The sequence below is a fragment of the Phocoena sinus genome, chromosome 3, assembly GCF_008692025.1.
Source record: "Phocoena sinus isolate mPhoSin1 chromosome 3, mPhoSin1.pri, whole genome shotgun sequence".
Classification (NCBI taxonomy): domain Eukaryota; kingdom Metazoa; phylum Chordata; class Mammalia; order Artiodactyla; family Phocoenidae; genus Phocoena; species Phocoena sinus.
In genome coordinates this window covers 35,887,495-35,903,295 of record NC_045765.1, presented here as the reverse complement: position 1 = coordinate 35,903,295, position 15,801 = coordinate 35,887,495, and the positions used below count along the sequence as shown (strand labels likewise).

Sequence of the window (15,801 nt, the reverse complement as noted above, 5' to 3'; positions counted from 1 at the left end):
CTATGAGCAAGTCTCTCCCCATCTCTGGGTCTCAGTTTTTCCATCTGTCAAAGGGGGAATTGGACTAGGTGATCCTGAAGGGCCTTTCCATTTTCTAGGCTCTTCATGGGGTTACAAGTTCCACAAGGAGAGGGACCATGTTTTGTTTTATTCACTGTTGTTTTCTTTTTTAAGTTTTAAATAACTTTTATTGAAATATAGTTGTTGTGGGTTTTTTTGTTTTTTTGGCTGCATTGGGTCTGGTACGCAGAGTAGTTGTGGCTCACAGGCTCTAGAGCGCAGGCTCAGTAGTTGTGGCTCATGGGCTTAGTTGCTCCGTGGCATGTGGGAATCTTCCCCAGCCAGGGTTCAAACCTGTGTCCCCTGCATTGGCAGGCAGATTCTTAACCACTGCACCACCTGGGGAGTCCTATTCACTCTTGTTTTCTAAGTATTAAGCACATAGTAGGCCTTAACGAGTAATTATTGATCAAACAAGTGAATGGATTCTTTGTCTTGTTTAAGCTCATGAAGTTCAATCATAGCAGAGTAGTATGAGCTTGTGCTGCTTTTTCCCTCTACATCATGCTTCCTCCCACCTCAGTAAATATCTTTGCCCTTGACCTTTACATCTTGTAACCACGTGACCTTTTGTTCTTCTACTGATACTCATGTGATGTGTGTTTCACTGTAATGTGTCTTTTACATATTAGGCCAGGATTCTGTGCCATCATTTACTACTTGTGTGGCCCGGGGACAAATTGACCCTGTTTCCTCCTCTATAAATAGGAATGGAAGTTCACTATTTACTATGCACACGTGCTTTGAAGTAAATTATCTAAGCCAATGTGTGTGAATTGCCTAGCAAATCGCCTGGTGGATAGTAAGTACTCAAAAAATGGTTGTAGTTGTGGTTTGAGCAGGGTGTAGCCTACACGATGGGCATTTCAATTTGACAAGTGATCGTTGTCATCTGTTAGATGGGAGACAATGGCCTGGGTACTGGGGTGATTCAAAGCTGTGTGATAATGTGCCCTGTCCTTCAAGTAGCTCATCACGAAATCCCAGAAACATCCATTTTGTAGTAGAATTTCATCAAAATGATTAAGTATGTTACAACATACATATTTCTTGTTTTCCTTCTTGGGTAGTTACCACATTAAAAGATACATATGCACACAACATAGAGTTTTATGCATTTGACTATGTTTTTCTTTTTCCAAATGCCTGGACCATTTTTCAACTCATGTTGTTGGTTTGGGGGGATACCTTGAAAATTGGGGTGGGTTGAAATAGTTGAGGCAGGAAAGGGTGAAGGCAGCTGAAGGCTTGTTTCCTTTCATCTTCTTCATAGAAAGGGTCTGAGACTCAACTCAAATTCTATTGATGTAGAGAATGCCTAGAACATGGTTCCAGGGAAAGAAATGCAAAGGATTATTCATCTCAGAAAAGGGAATCGATTAGTGCTTCTTATGTGCAGGTTACAGAAAGCCAAAACAAACTGGCTTAAGTAATACACAGTTTATTGTCTCACATAACTGAATTGTTTAGCAGTTCTTTTTTAATGACGGCTTCATTTTCAGCTCTTACGTGAGTCCCTGTGGCAGCTGCACCCCCCCTTATGGTAGCTAAATGGCATGGCAGCTGTAGACCCAATATCCATATACTACATCATCTAGGGGGAGAGAGAGGGTGTCTTTTGGAGATTCCTCAAGGAGCCTCAGAATTGCTTCTCTTTCATTGCCCTGACTTGGGTCATGGGCCCTTTCCTGAACCAATCATCATTGTTCTGAAGTGTGGTTTAAGCCCATCATAACCACTTTTGGAGGGGAGCATAGGATCAATTCCATTCAAAATAACGGGGTTGAGAATGGGGGAGTGGTGATTTCACAAAGGAGATCTCCAGCAGTGTTTGGAAGGGAAGTGGATACTAGGCAGCCAGTATATAGTAAGTGCCTACTAGAATCATCAATTATTTATTTATTGAGTATCTACTGTATGTTGGCCATAGTTCTAAGTATTTTACATGTACCAACTCATTTAGTGCTAAAGAAAACCCTATGAGGCACTACTATTTTTTCTATCCCTAGGATGAGGCAACAGAGACAGAATGAGATCAAGTAAGTTGCCTACTTGGTAAGTGGAAGCAAACAAATTCAACATAGACAGTCTGGCTCTGGACCTGCTGCTTCAGCGTTACACCATGGTTTTTACCAGACCCAGGTTGGAATCTAAAGTAGTTCTGCTCCACAAAGTCACTTCCCTAATTCTATTTGCTGTAATCTGTAGTTTTTCTCAGGATGCTTTTTATTTTATTTTTTAAAATAAATTTATTTATTTACTTTTGGCTGCACTGGGTCTTCGTTGCTGCGCGCAGGCTTTCTCTAGTTGTGGCGAGCGGGGGCTACTCTTCGTGTGGTGCGAGGGCTTCTCATTGCGGTGGCTTCTCTTGTTGTGGAACACGGGCTCTAGGCACGCAGGCTTCAGTAGTTGTGGCATGCGGCCTAAGTAGTTGTGGCTCGCGGGCTCTAGAGCGCAGGCTCAGTAATTGTGGTGCACGGGCCTAGTTGCTCCGCGGCATGTGGGATCTTGCCGGACCAGGGCTCAAACTCGTGTCCCCTGCATTGGCAGGCAGATTCTTAACCACTGTGCCACCAGGGGAGTCCTCGGGATGCTTTTTGAAGAAGATGATGTTCCTATATTGCTCTGGATCTTTTCACTTAGTTGAAAGCTTTTGGGCAGTTTCAGGGTCCCATCATGCTTTTAGGAGTTCATGGGAAAGACAGAGTAATTTTTGCTTAAAATTACCCTTAAATTGCATTTATCTTTGATCTATAAATATTTACGCTCTGTTAATGCATGGGGTATATATTCCTGGGCTTTTATCTAGCATCTTTTACTAGCAGCATTGCTGGTATTGTTTTTCCTCAGCAGAAGCTTTGAAGGAAGAAGAGCAGAAAGGTTTGCAGAGGGGAAGCAGCTTGGTGGGAAGATGTTTATGAACCCCTGCTTGCTGACCTCCTTCCCTTTTTTCCTTCTCCTCCTCCTTCCTGTTCTTCCTTTGTCTCTCTCTCAAACTAACACTTTCCCTCTTTTTATAAAAGTAATACACTTGGATTATTTTTTAAATGTAGAAGCACAAATGAGAAAATTTAAGAAACATCTCATGTAGTTCCATCTCCCTTTTGCATGTAACTACTCTTCTTGGTGTGTTGCTTTCACTTTTTCTTATAGAAATTACATGAAAACAGCTTTTTGTAGTATTATTTCCTTTTAAAAAATATCTATGGGCTTCCCTGGTGGCACAGTGGTTGAGAGTCCGCCTGCCGATGCAGGGGACACAGGTTCGTGCCCCAGTCCGGGAAGATCCCACGTGCTGCGGAGCGGCTGGGCCCATGAGCCATGGCCGCTGAGCCTGTGCATCTGGAGCCTGTGCTCCGCAGCGGGAGAGGCCACAACAGTGAGAAGCCCACGTACCGCAAAAAAAAAAAAAAAAAAAAAATCTATAAGATCTTAAAAGCAGTGATGAAGCATTCTTTAGCATCATCACTGTATTTTTTAAAATTAATTTTTATTGGAGCATGGTTGCTTTACAGTGTTGTGTTAGTTTCTGCTGTACAGCAAAATGAATCAGTTATCCATATACATATATCTACTCTTTTTTAGATTTCCTTCCCATTTAGGTCACCACAGAGCATTCAGTAGAGTTCCTTGTTCTATGAAGTAGGTTCTCATTAGTTATCTATTTTATACGTAGTAGTGTGTATGTGTCAGTCCCATTCTCCCAATTCATACCACCCCACCTTCCCTTCTTGGTAACCATAAATTTATTCTCTACATCTGTGACTCTATTTCTGCTTTGCAAGTAAGTTCATCTGTACCATTTTTCTAGATTCCACATATAAGCGATATTATACATTTGTTTTTCTCTTTCTGACTTACTTCACCCTGTGTGGCAATCTCTAGATCCATCCACATCTCTGCAAATGGCACGATTTCGTTCCTTTTTATGGCTAATATTCCACTGTGTATATATACCACATCTTATTTATCCATTCCTCTGTCGATGGACATTTAGGTTGGCATCATCACTTTAAGTAGAGTGAATACACTTCTTTGGTAGATGCACCATAATTTATTTTGCCAACTGCCTATTTTTGACAGTTAGACTTGTCAGTGTTTTGATATTAAGACAGCTTTACTCGTGAGCATTTTTTGGCCAAATCTTTGCTACATTATCGATGACTTCCTTCATTTGCTGGGTCCGATTGTGTCAGTCTTCCACATCTGGGGATGGTGATGCTCTACTGCTCTTTCAGGCCCACTGTGTTGTTCCCACCTTAGAGCTGCTTGGTTTTCAGGTTCAGGAACGGCCTCTGAGAATGCAGGAATGCAATGGGCATCATTATTATCTTCCTGCCTGTTTCTGTCACAGTGTAGTACCATCCCTGCACTGGGCACTAGCTCTCTGGAGGTCCAGCTTGGGGAAAGGCCATACAAGAAATACAAAGCTATTTAATAGGTGACTTTTTGCTTTGTCATTTTCAGGGCGTGCCAAGGACCATGTATTATGTTTGGCACTTTACTGCTTTTTTAAAATAAATTTAAGCTTTAACACACCCCTGTCAGATAGGAGTTATTCCCAGTTGTGTTAGAAGTCAGTAAAAGCTAAGTTAGTTTTTCTCAGCTGGAATCTAATGGTCTGGCTCTTTCTACTACTACTTCTTGTCTTAAAGGGTGTTAAGCTAGTTGGAGAGACCAGCTGTGCACAAACGAAAAGTTAAAAACGTTGGACAAGGCACACATGCCAGACAGTCCTGCGATACGATGGAGGGAGGGGAAGCTGGGGTGTGGCAGCCTGGAGGCCTGCTGCTCACATGCTCTGTAGGAGGCATCTGAGCCGAAGGGCACTTGGTGACATTGGGTTTTCCTTTGGTTAGAGGCTGTCCACCAGGGACAGCTAACCCTCCCTTGAACTTGCAGAGAGGAGGGTGAGTTGAATCCTCATTCCGGGCTCCAGCTGAACTATAAGCTGTTTGAGGCACCAGCTCTAACCTCACCCCAACAGAGCCTGTCTTGGGGATTTCCTGGGTTCAAGAGCCCCAAGCATCTCAGCTACTGAGTGGGCTGTAAACACAAGCATCATCGTGACACTTGGAGGTATTTTTCATAGCTATCTATGTCACAATTTCCTAGTACTGGATCAAAGCGTCTGAGGGCCAAAGAACTCAGGTGGAGACGTCCCTAACGTACTCAGGGGCACGTTTGAGGTCATCTTTCCAGTATGACCTTTTTGTACCCCTGAGCCCACACTGTGATATTTTCAGATAGTGGCAAGATTCTCAAGCTTCGTGTTTGTGCGTCGTGAACCGTGAAGCAAGGCCATCTCTTAAACGTGGAACCAGGTAACATATCAGAGACTCTGGATGTTGCCTATTTGTGCTTTTCCAGGGTTCATTAGGGAAGAACTGGCTGGCTCCAAAATTCAAAAAGAAAACTGCAAAATTAAAGCTAATAAATGTTTAATTAAATGCCTCCCCAACATAACATCATAATATTGTATCAGTTTATGAACTTTAAGCCAAGTTATATATCAACATTAGTTTCAGTTAACACAGTTTTTTTTTTGTTTTTTGTTTTTTTTTTGCCGTACGCGGGCCTCTCACTGTTGTGGCCTCTCCCTTTGCGGAGCACAGGCTCCGGACGCGCAGGCTCAGCGGCCATGGCTCACGGGCCCAGCCGCTCCGCGGCATGTGGGATCTTCCCGGACCGGGGCACGAACCCGTGTCCCCTGCATCGGTAGGCGGACTCTCAACCACTGCGCCACCAGGGAAGCCCTCAGTTAACACAGTTTTGTGGAAAATCAAGGACTGCCTTATGTAATATTTCCTGTGGGATATGGATTCATTTAGAAATGTCTAATACAATGGTAGAGGGTGGGGGATGGGTGAGTGAGTTATTCAAAAGGAAGGGTGGCCCTGCTTGGATTTAAAATAAAACAATGCAGGGCTTAAACTTTTTCATATTGATGTTGTACACATTGCCTCCCAAGTAACTGGGTAGAAAATAGGTCCAGCCCAGTAATCCTATTAATTTTCGTGTTTGTGAGCACCTGTAAAGAATGTAGCATGGCATTTAGTTAGTTTGGGGCTCCAAACCAGGAAAGGCAGTGTTCTTGTCACCCAGGAAGATTCATATTCATTCAAAAATTCCCCTCCTCCCAGCATCACCTTTCTAACTGTAACTCTGGGAAGTGATGAAACTTCTCTGAGTCTCAGTCAGTCATCTGTACATTATCACCTGTAGGATGGATGTTAACACCTATTTTATGTGCATTAAATGAGAATGTAGCTAAAGTGCCTAGCACTCTGCCTGGCATATAAGTTGCATAAATGGTGTTTAAGTTCACCACCCCCCTCAACAAAATAAAACAAAAATGATATAAATTTTGACTATAAAAGGATGAGGCTAAATTCCTATATTATCCATGAAAACCTGGCTCAAGATTTTAGTCTGTTCTTACCCAGGTAATGGACAATGGAGGTGCATACAGCTGGCCGCATGTAGCTATTTAAATCCTGGCTCTGCACATCCACTTGCTTGGTTCTAGAAAACCATACCAAAGGAGCCCCAGGTGTTGTGAAGGAGCCCTTAGGAATGCATAAGTCAAGTTAACTGACTGGAACAGGGTAATGAGCTTGTTAGCAGAAACCAGCCAGGCCTGGGTTCCTTCTGTGTATTCCATTTGAGTCAAGCCCCAGTTAACGGATCCAAATGACTTCAGATCTCTTTCAACAAGATCGTCACTAATTGGCATGATGTAGCTCTTAACCCTTTGTAAAAGCTTCACAAATAGGTCATTTACTCCTTATTTCAATGTGGAATGGGTAAAGAGTACGCTTAACTCTTCCGGTCAACTTATCCTTCCTCTAATCCATCCGGTGTTTCAGAAAATGCTACATAATGCCTAAAAGTCAGCCCAGAGCTGACTCAGATGCCTGGGGCCAGGCCCATACTCCCAAGGAGCTCCTTTCTCGTGAGAGAGAATCTCACATAAATACAGAGTTTTAAAGTTGGTGCCCTTCAGCGGCAGTGTAATGCAGCACGTGGGTTTCAGAGATCCCAGGAGAGGGAACCTCAGTTCAAACCCTGGCTCTGCTAATTTCTGGCTATGTGACCTTGGGCAAGTTTTTAATCTCTCTGAGCCTCATTTGTAATCGGGATAATAATAGGATATACTTTTTGGTGTTGTTGGGAGGATTGAATAAGAACCTGTATGTATGTACAGTGTCTGGCATATAATAAGTGTTCAATAAATATGTGCTTTTAAAAAAGTTACCTATAGTAGAAGGGCAAACAAAGCTTTTGGGAGCCCAGCAAGGTGAGCAACGAACACCTTCTGGGGAGGTAAGGGAAATGACTAACTCTGCTTGGAAGCAAAAACCTTTAAATTGGCTCTTTTCTGTCCACGGGTAAATTTCCAGTGTAGGTAGGGTATATTTATCTTGTCTGGGGATCTTCATTTGCAATTGCATATTCCAAGGGTTTAGGAGGGCCTTCCCATTTGGGAAAAGGAGCGGCAAACGGTGGTACCCCCTGGCAGCAGTTCCTAATTGTGTGGCCTTGGGCAAGTCACCCCAGCCTCCTGGGAGATAAAACTCTCTTCTCGGTAAAATGGGAATCATAATACCGGCTCCCTGACATGCTGCTGTGGGATTGGGAAAGCCCTTGCCTGTGAAACACTGAGCAGAATGCCTGGTGCATAGTAAGAGCCCATTAAAGTTGAGCTATTATTGTTATCCTTAGCTGAGTGAGGCAGCTTTGTATCTCCACATTTCAGAGAAAAGTACTGGGAAAAACATTTCCGGGTCTCCTGCCTGCCAGGTCAGCGCTCACTTCAAGCAGCCAGTTTAAAAGCACCCATTTGTTCAAACAGATTCAGGCCTTGTGTACCTGCAGCACCGATCTTGACCCCAAAGGCTTAATTCTCTTTTCTTTTCTTCTCCTCTTTTTCTTTTCTTTCTTTTTAAATGAATGCCTGCACACGTGTTATTTATTTATTCATTCTTGATTTACTTATTTATGGTTAACGTTAAATTGAGGTTTGAGCCGAAACTCAAGCTGCGCGTACTTGAAAGGTGGACGGGCTCGTTGGGCAGCGGTTAGAGCTCTCGGGGGTTTCCCCGCGGGGCTGCGAAGAGTACAGACAGGAAGCCCGGGACCCGAGCGCCTGACCAGAACTTCCCCGGGGGAGGCTGGAGCAGAGCACGAGCATCCTGCCCAGAACTCTCCAGAGCGCGCCGGCCGAGCGCGTCGTCGGCTTCCCCAGCGCGCGTGCAGAGGGTCCCGGGCCCCCACCCGTGGGTCCAGACTCAGCGGGCAGCGGGAGGGACGTTGAGGCTATTCCCCAGGGAGAGGCTGACCCTGACAGGCTGGAACCTTCCATTCCGGCCCAGCCTCTTCCCCCTTCTCTGCGCCCAGGAGGGAATCGAGAAGGGACTTTCCAGAGAGCGTTAGCGTGCAGGGTGTGGAAATGGAATAAAAGCATATGCAAATAGGCCCTTGCGTGCCTTCCTCTACCCCTGCGAGCAAGAGCCTTTCTCCAGAAAGATGTTCTTGCTCCAAGACACTTGACAGCGCTCTTCCTTCCCTGGACGGCGGCAGCAGGGCCGAGTGAAGTGGTAACACCCCGGCAGCGGCAACGCCTGGGTGGGCCGGGTGGACAGGAGGGAGTAGCAAACAGAGGAGGGGAAGAACGGCCGCTGTGTTGGAAAGACAAAGTAAAACGAAATTTTAGGAGCTCGCTGTGAGTATGAGCTGGGAAAAATAATCATGGCAGGCTGATTTATTATGTACGTATCCTCTGTCTGAAAAGTAGCTGGCTTTTGTACAGTGGGTTATTGCAGAGTAAATGGCACATTAAAGATATAATCAAGATGTTTAAGGCATATTGAATGACGTTAAAAAGTAGGTGAGACTTTTGTCACGGTCTATAAATATAAAACTGTCAGGGCCTTGGAGAGATTTCCAGTGCTTTAGTTAAGATGTGGCTCCATTTCCACAAGGAAAATATTTTTAACCTTTCGTTATTTTCAGGGTGGGGTGGGATGGAGTCTGGAAGTGGTGTAGAACCTATAGGGATGATAAAATAATATGATTTAAACCCTGGAGTTGTAGACTGTAACCTCTACTTAGCAAGTCATGAACTTCCTTGCAGCGACAGTAGCATGAAAATATTACATAGTGCATATGGTACTCTTTATTTTATATTGGAGTATAGTTGATTAACAATGTTGTGTTAGTTTCAGGTATACAGCAAAGTGAATCAGTTATACATATACATGTATCTATTCTTTTTCAAATTCTTTTCCCGTTTAGGTTGTTACATAATATTGGATCTCATTCAGTCCTGCCTTTGGGTATAAGAGTTTTTGTGTTTTGAAAATAATCTTTTTTGTTTGTTTGTTTTTAACATGCTGAACCTGACTTTATATGAATGGGGCAAATAGTGTAGCTTTTCTTTCTTAAAGGCTTAACTGTATTATTGTATTTTCTTGTCTTTTGGGACCTGTACATTCAGTGTCCATTATTTCACTTGCTTACCCAGAGTTCTGCCTGACTTTTCCCCAAACTCTTCTGATTGCTGTACACTGCTGACATTTGCCCCCATGTTGTAAACTATGGATTTGAATAGAGTGGATTTCTCTTCATTTGTTTAATAAAAATCACCTTGCTGTCCTTAGTCATAGCACTTTTGAGAACAGATAAGCAAACTCTTTATGCTGGAGTTCACAGAGGGAGAAGAAGGTAGAAACTTGACTTGGGGGTTTGCTCAGATAGTTTGGAGCTGCTTGGATTGGTAGCACATGGACTGGCTGGGGTCGGAGTCTTTTCTTCAGGATCTGTCCAGGCCCAGGCATGGGATGGGGTGCAGTGCTGACTGGAAGGCCGGTGATGATTCTTGGTCATCCTCTTATCTCTGAATTCCTATCGTCCCACCTTTTAACAAGGACCCTGAAGAAACTCAGTGTAGTCTTACCTTCTCAGTGTGGGCCTTTGGGCTAAATCTGTAGCAAATGTTTATTTTCTCTGACTGTCAGCATTTTATAGGCTTGGGTGTGGTCCCGAAAAGCCAGCTTTGGGTACTTTTTAAAATTCAAATGGTGATTCCTCCCTCTGGTTGTTCTACAATCTGGCAAAAGTTCCTTATTTTGGTCCTGGCCTCAATCTTAATAGCAACAAGACATTCTTTTTATTTTAATGATGACTAATGAAGTATTTTTATGGTTTACAATTTGCAGAGCATTCTCATTTGGGTCATTTCATGTAATTCTCCCATAAAATTTGTAAGGTTAGTAGAGACAGTTGAATTGGCACATAATGGGAGCTTATTAAATATTTGTTGAATGAATGAATTATCCCCGTTTTACCCATTGAGACTCAAAGAGGTCAAGTGACCTACTGAAAGCCCCACTGCCCAGGAGGGACTTGAACTCAGATCTTCTGATATTTTTCCGCTCCAGATCGGCTCTGATATAGTGTTTTACGTGATATTTGTTGTCTTTTCTCTAGGAAAAGAGAAATGTCTTTGATTCTCCAAAAAAGATACTGAGAAACTGCAAACAGTTGCCTGTACTATCAAAGGGTGGCCAAGAGCTTCCCTACCCCTTTATACAGACTTTTCTTAGGCTCCTTACTCTGCCAGAAATTTATATCTTTAAGGTCATGACTGTCTGGATATGTTCCTTATTGGGGATAAACATTCAAGGTTATGCTGAAAAAATGACTGTCTTGGATTTTTAGTATTTCTTGGAGGTGTAGGCATGAAACCACACAGATCTCAGAGGAAACTAATACCACGGTTTTGCGTGTGTAGCTGAACAGCTGTCTCTAGCTTTGTCTCCTGAGGTATGGGGAGAGGCATGCGGTGCCATCTTTTGGCCGGGGGCCTGGTGTGCGGGGACCAGAGGTGGCCTGGTGTGCGGGGACCAGAGGTTGCCTGGCCTACAGTAGTTGTGACCACTGCTCCCACTGCTTGAGGAACTGTCATCCAGATCCGCTCGGATATTAAAATCACAAGGAAAGAGCCCCCTGTTCTCCCAAAGCCAAGACTTAGGCTCTATGCACCAGTAACACTCCATCTGCTTGCCAGAGACTTCCTTCAAGCCCCGTGACACCAGGAAGGAGAATTTCCCTTCTAAATCTAAAGCTAGTTAGAGAGGAATGACAGCGGGAGTCCACCTGGGCCCTTTCCCTTTGACTTCTGTAATTGGAGATTCAGAGCTTTGGCTGTGAAGTTTCTCCCAGAGGAAAGTTGAGAAAACAGTTCTGATTCCTTCTCTACTGAACTGACACCCCTTCTGTCTTCAGTGTGTGATTGTATGGCCACCTAGGTGGTCTCAAACCTGCCAGTATTGCCCCTGATGGCTTATGTGCCTTGTTTAGACAGGCCTTTCTGAAGTGAAGGCTATAAAGATTTATTCTTATATTTATTTTATTTGCAGTTAACTCTTTCATCCAGCTGAAGTGTGTTTTTCATAAGGTGTGAGACAGATCTGAAGTTAATATTTTCCTCTATAGATGCCAGTTTCCCCCTCTGCAGTTCGTTTGTTTGTTTTTTAATAAGCTTTTAACTTTAGGATAGCTTTAGATTTACAGAAAATTTGCACAGAGAGTACAGAGAGTTCCTGTGTACTCCCCTCGGCTGCTTTTTGACTTGAAAGGATATATTTTTGCCTGGTCCTAAATTCCCACATATACACAGATGTCTTTCTAGAATCTTACTTTTATTCTATTGATGCATTTGCTATTTCTGCCTCAACGTCATATGTTTAATTAATATTAGTTCTAGAGAGTTCATAGCTTTTGCTAGGGAATCTGAGATCTTACAAGGCTTTTAAGAGGTCACGTCCGGACCTCAGGGAAGGAAGGCAGTATTAGCCCTGTGTATGGGTGTTACTGCTGCTGAAGTGACTGGCCAGGAAGGAACACATGTACCTCTCTAGTACACAGGGAGGGGTCATCATTGGTGACCTGCGTCTTGTAGAGAATGCCCTGTTCCTTGAGCACAAGCCTCGGACACAGTAACACGGGCTAGGCTCTGGGGTAGGGTTTTTCCTCCTTAGTACCACTGATATTTTGGGACTGATCATTCTTTGCTGTGGGGCTGTCCTATGCATTGTAGGATGCTTAGCAGCATCCCTGGTCTCTACCCACCAGAGGCGTTAACAGCCCTAACTACTCACGACAATCAAGTTATGTTCAGAGACTGAAAATATCTCCTGGGGACCAACCTGCATGCCTCACCCTCACCCCAGCTGAGAACCACCGGTCTGGTTCTAGCTGCCTGAGCGTTAACCCTGGCTCCACCGTTCAGCAGCTGTGTGCCTCTGTTTCTTCCTCTGTAAAATGCAAACAATAATGGTGTTTGTCTCCTGGGATGGTCCTAGGAGACCATTTGACCATTTGGGCAAATACACATAAAACACTCAGAACAGACACTGGTGGGACAGATCCTAGCTCAATGTTAGCTATTACTGTTATTTAAAAAGCCCTTTATATTTGCTCACACTTCTAATAAACACACAGACTTCCCATTTTTCTACTACCTCCATAGCTTCCCCACCACAGAGCAAAGGTGTTTAAAGCATAACAATATTTGCCCCAAAGTTACATGTTAATGAAATGGAACTCTATTTTCAGGGTTCTGTAACTGCTAATTAATCAGCTCCCATGATAAACCCATCCGAGCTGCCTGTGATTTTTATTTGCAGCTACAGAAGAGCAATTCCAGTTAGCGAACAGGCCTTTAAGTGACAGTCCAGCTTTGTGGAACAGCAGAAAGGCCCAGAAACGATTCTCTAAGCAAGACAGTAATGCCAGTGGGAAGGGAGAAATCTGGGATGAGGAGAAGACTGAGGATTTGCTCGATTCATTCACTTGGTGGCTTTGGAAATGCTGTGTTCATTTACCGTTGAAACACACCATCATCTTGCAGTTCAGAGAGGGCTGGATGGAAGACTTGTCTTCCAGCAATTCATGTGACTTAGTCACCCAGAGGTTTTTTTTTTTCCCCTTTTGTAGCAGTAGCTTTTGTAAAACCATAATGTTTGCTGTTAAGCTTGTCCGAGAACCCCTCTCATGGGGATGATTATTTCCAGTGTGTAAGAAGAGCTGGCTGATATGGGGGAGGGGGTGTGGGCTCTTTCTACTACCTTCGTCCAAAGGGCTCACTTCCTCCAGTGAAACCAGGAGTGGTTTGAAGAGGCGAGGACTGCCCTGGCTTGAGCTGGAGGGGCTGGAGTCTGGGTGGGGCTCATTAGTTTGCTGGCTTCGGTGAAGCTTGGTTAATTCACTTAGCCTGTGCAGCTGGGCTGTTGGGGACGTGGGTTCGGGAATTGGAATGATTAGCTTGAAATCCCAGTTCCTTAACTCGCTGGCTGTGTGGCCTTGGGCAAGTCCCTTGAACCTTTTCTCATCTTTAAAATGATGCTGATGATTGTACCTTCCTCATAGCTTTTTTTTATGAATTTTAAGTGAGATAATTCGTTTAGCCCAGTGGCTGGTGCATAATAAGCACTTAATACATCTTAGCTGTTATGGTAATTATATAATTATCATTTATTTGAGTGTCCTCTGTGAGTACATTCAGGTCAAAATTCTACAGTTTGTGCCTCCGAAGAGTTTAATACTCTGGAAATTAGTGTTTTGACAGGTGAGCATCGAAGGCTGGGGAAGTGGGAGGGAGTCAGAGAAATCCCCAGAGACTGGTACCCTAGTAACCACAAGGGCATGGACCCTGGATATGGCAGAGCCTGTGGATAGAGGGAGAGACAGTCAAGGCCATGGAAACAGGGACAGGGAACTTAGAATCCTCCCCTCCCCCCCCCCATAGGAGACAGTTACCAAGTTTAAAGTGGATAGGCTGGAAGACCAGAGAGAGAAGTATCTCCCACTTCTGCTGAGTGAATCCAGCCATCAGTTTCTGCAGACTTTAAGCCTGTTTTGTAGTAAGCTCTGCCTGATTCCTGGCCGAGTGGGCCCTAGAGCCTAGAGGTGCCTCCCTGACCCTCTTCCCGTGCATGGGCTGCAATCAGTTGTTTGGTGAGTTGTGTTTTAAGTCTCTTTTCTCTTCATAGGAACTCACCTCATGTTTATAAGGGGATTTTGTTTTACACAAAGGGCTAGTGAAGTTCAACCCTGGAGGATAACCCTGCAGTTTCTTACTGGCAAAGATTTGTCAACTCAGTCTCTTTAATATGGCCATGTCTGCTCCAGCTTTCCTCCTAAGGCTGTGCGTGGAGACCTAAATGAGATAATCACTCAGACTGTTTAAGATAAAAGAAAAAAATAAAGTGCTATGTAAGGGACTGTTTTTTTAGTAGCGAGCATATAAAGCAATTTGGAAGCATCTCCTTTATACCTTTGGGAAATGAACTGGAAGACCAGGATTCATTTAGCTCTGAAAGGATTTTAGATTTGAAAAGTTATACCAGATGAGTAGTTCTCCTAAAAGCCTCACATACTAGAAACTCATTCCTATATTCTAAGTGTATATAGCAAGAGCAAAGTGCCACAGTAGTAATTTTGGGGCGGCAAAATCTTATTTATAACAACTTTTGGGTTAGTTTTTATTTTTTCCTCAAAGAGTGGGTAAAACGCATGAAGGAGAAGGGCATGAATTCTTGGAAACGGAAATGAATAATTCGTCTATCATAACACACCAAGACCAAGTCAGGTGTGGGTTTCTTTCCGTAGGATAAATTCCATACGTTTACCCAACAGAGTTACACAATGGAGTTCTGTCTTAAAAGAGAATTCAGGTTTTTATTGATTTAATACAACTTTAGGTTTCCTGGGCTCTGTACTGGGGAAGTGCTAATAATGGGTAGAACAGGAGTGTTGATAAATGTGAACAGTCAGTGGTTAAAAGGCCTTTGTATTGTTCTTTTGTTTCCATGTTTTCTGACTACAAATCTCATGAAGTTGATAAAATGTCTCCTCATGTGGAGTACGTCCCGGTAAATAGGAGGCAATTACTTTGCTGAGTTGCTCTGTCCTGTTCTCCATTCCGGCTGAGAAATGGTTCTGGCTGTGCAGTTGAAGTTCGCTGTGACCTGGCTGCTTCAGCAGTGCAGGAGCAAACTCCTGCCTCATTGGTGATGCAGACTCTGAAGAATCAGAGGTTGGAGGGTCTTGGTGACTCCGTACAGGTGGGGGTCCCTGATATCCCCTGTCCAGGTGACGCAGTGACTGTTCAGAGAGCTTGTGAGGAGGTTATCTGAAAGGTGTGGTGGTCTTCAAAACCAGAACATGACAGTTGGGTGGAGGGTGGGAGAGCAACTGGGAACAGGAGGGAATCTTTCAGAGGGCAGAGGGAACGAGTTGTTCATTATAAGAAAACATAGAATTTGTTATCGCAGAACAATTACTTGAGAAATGTTTTCTAATTGTCTACCATGTGTAATGTACCCCTGTTATAGGTAGGGAGGGCAAAGAGGTTGAAAATATCACACCTGTCTTTGAGAATTTCCATCTCACAAGGCATGCACTGATGGATACAAGACCCCACAGGATCAAGTGTTAAATTGCATGATGGATATGCGGGACTATTTCATGCCCTCCCCACAACTGTTCATCACATCCGGCCAGAATATTTTAAAAATGCAGTCAGGATCACATCACTTCCCCGTTTCTTCTGTTTTCCCCTGATTCCTAAGCAAGGGTGATGTGAACTGCCCCTTGGCTGCCTGGGCCTGCTTCACTTCTGTGCCATGGCTGGTCTCAGTACCATCCCCAGGGGAGGCGTCCGTCTCGGTCCCC

The 15,801-nt window shown here is 43.9% G+C and overlaps 1 long non-coding RNA gene across 1 annotated transcript in view; it reads left to right on the top strand.

Annotated features, from left to right (window-relative positions):
• The first annotated feature begins 8,619 nt into the window (after nucleotides 1–8,619).
• The window catches only part of LOC116750392, a 43,371-nt gene continuing 36,189 nt past the window's right edge, over nucleotides 8,620–15,801 (top strand). The window contains exon 1 of the long non-coding RNA XR_004349009.1: nucleotides 8,620–8,785. This is a non-coding gene — a long non-coding RNA (uncharacterized LOC116750392). The remainder of the gene's footprint in view (nucleotides 8,786–15,801) is intronic.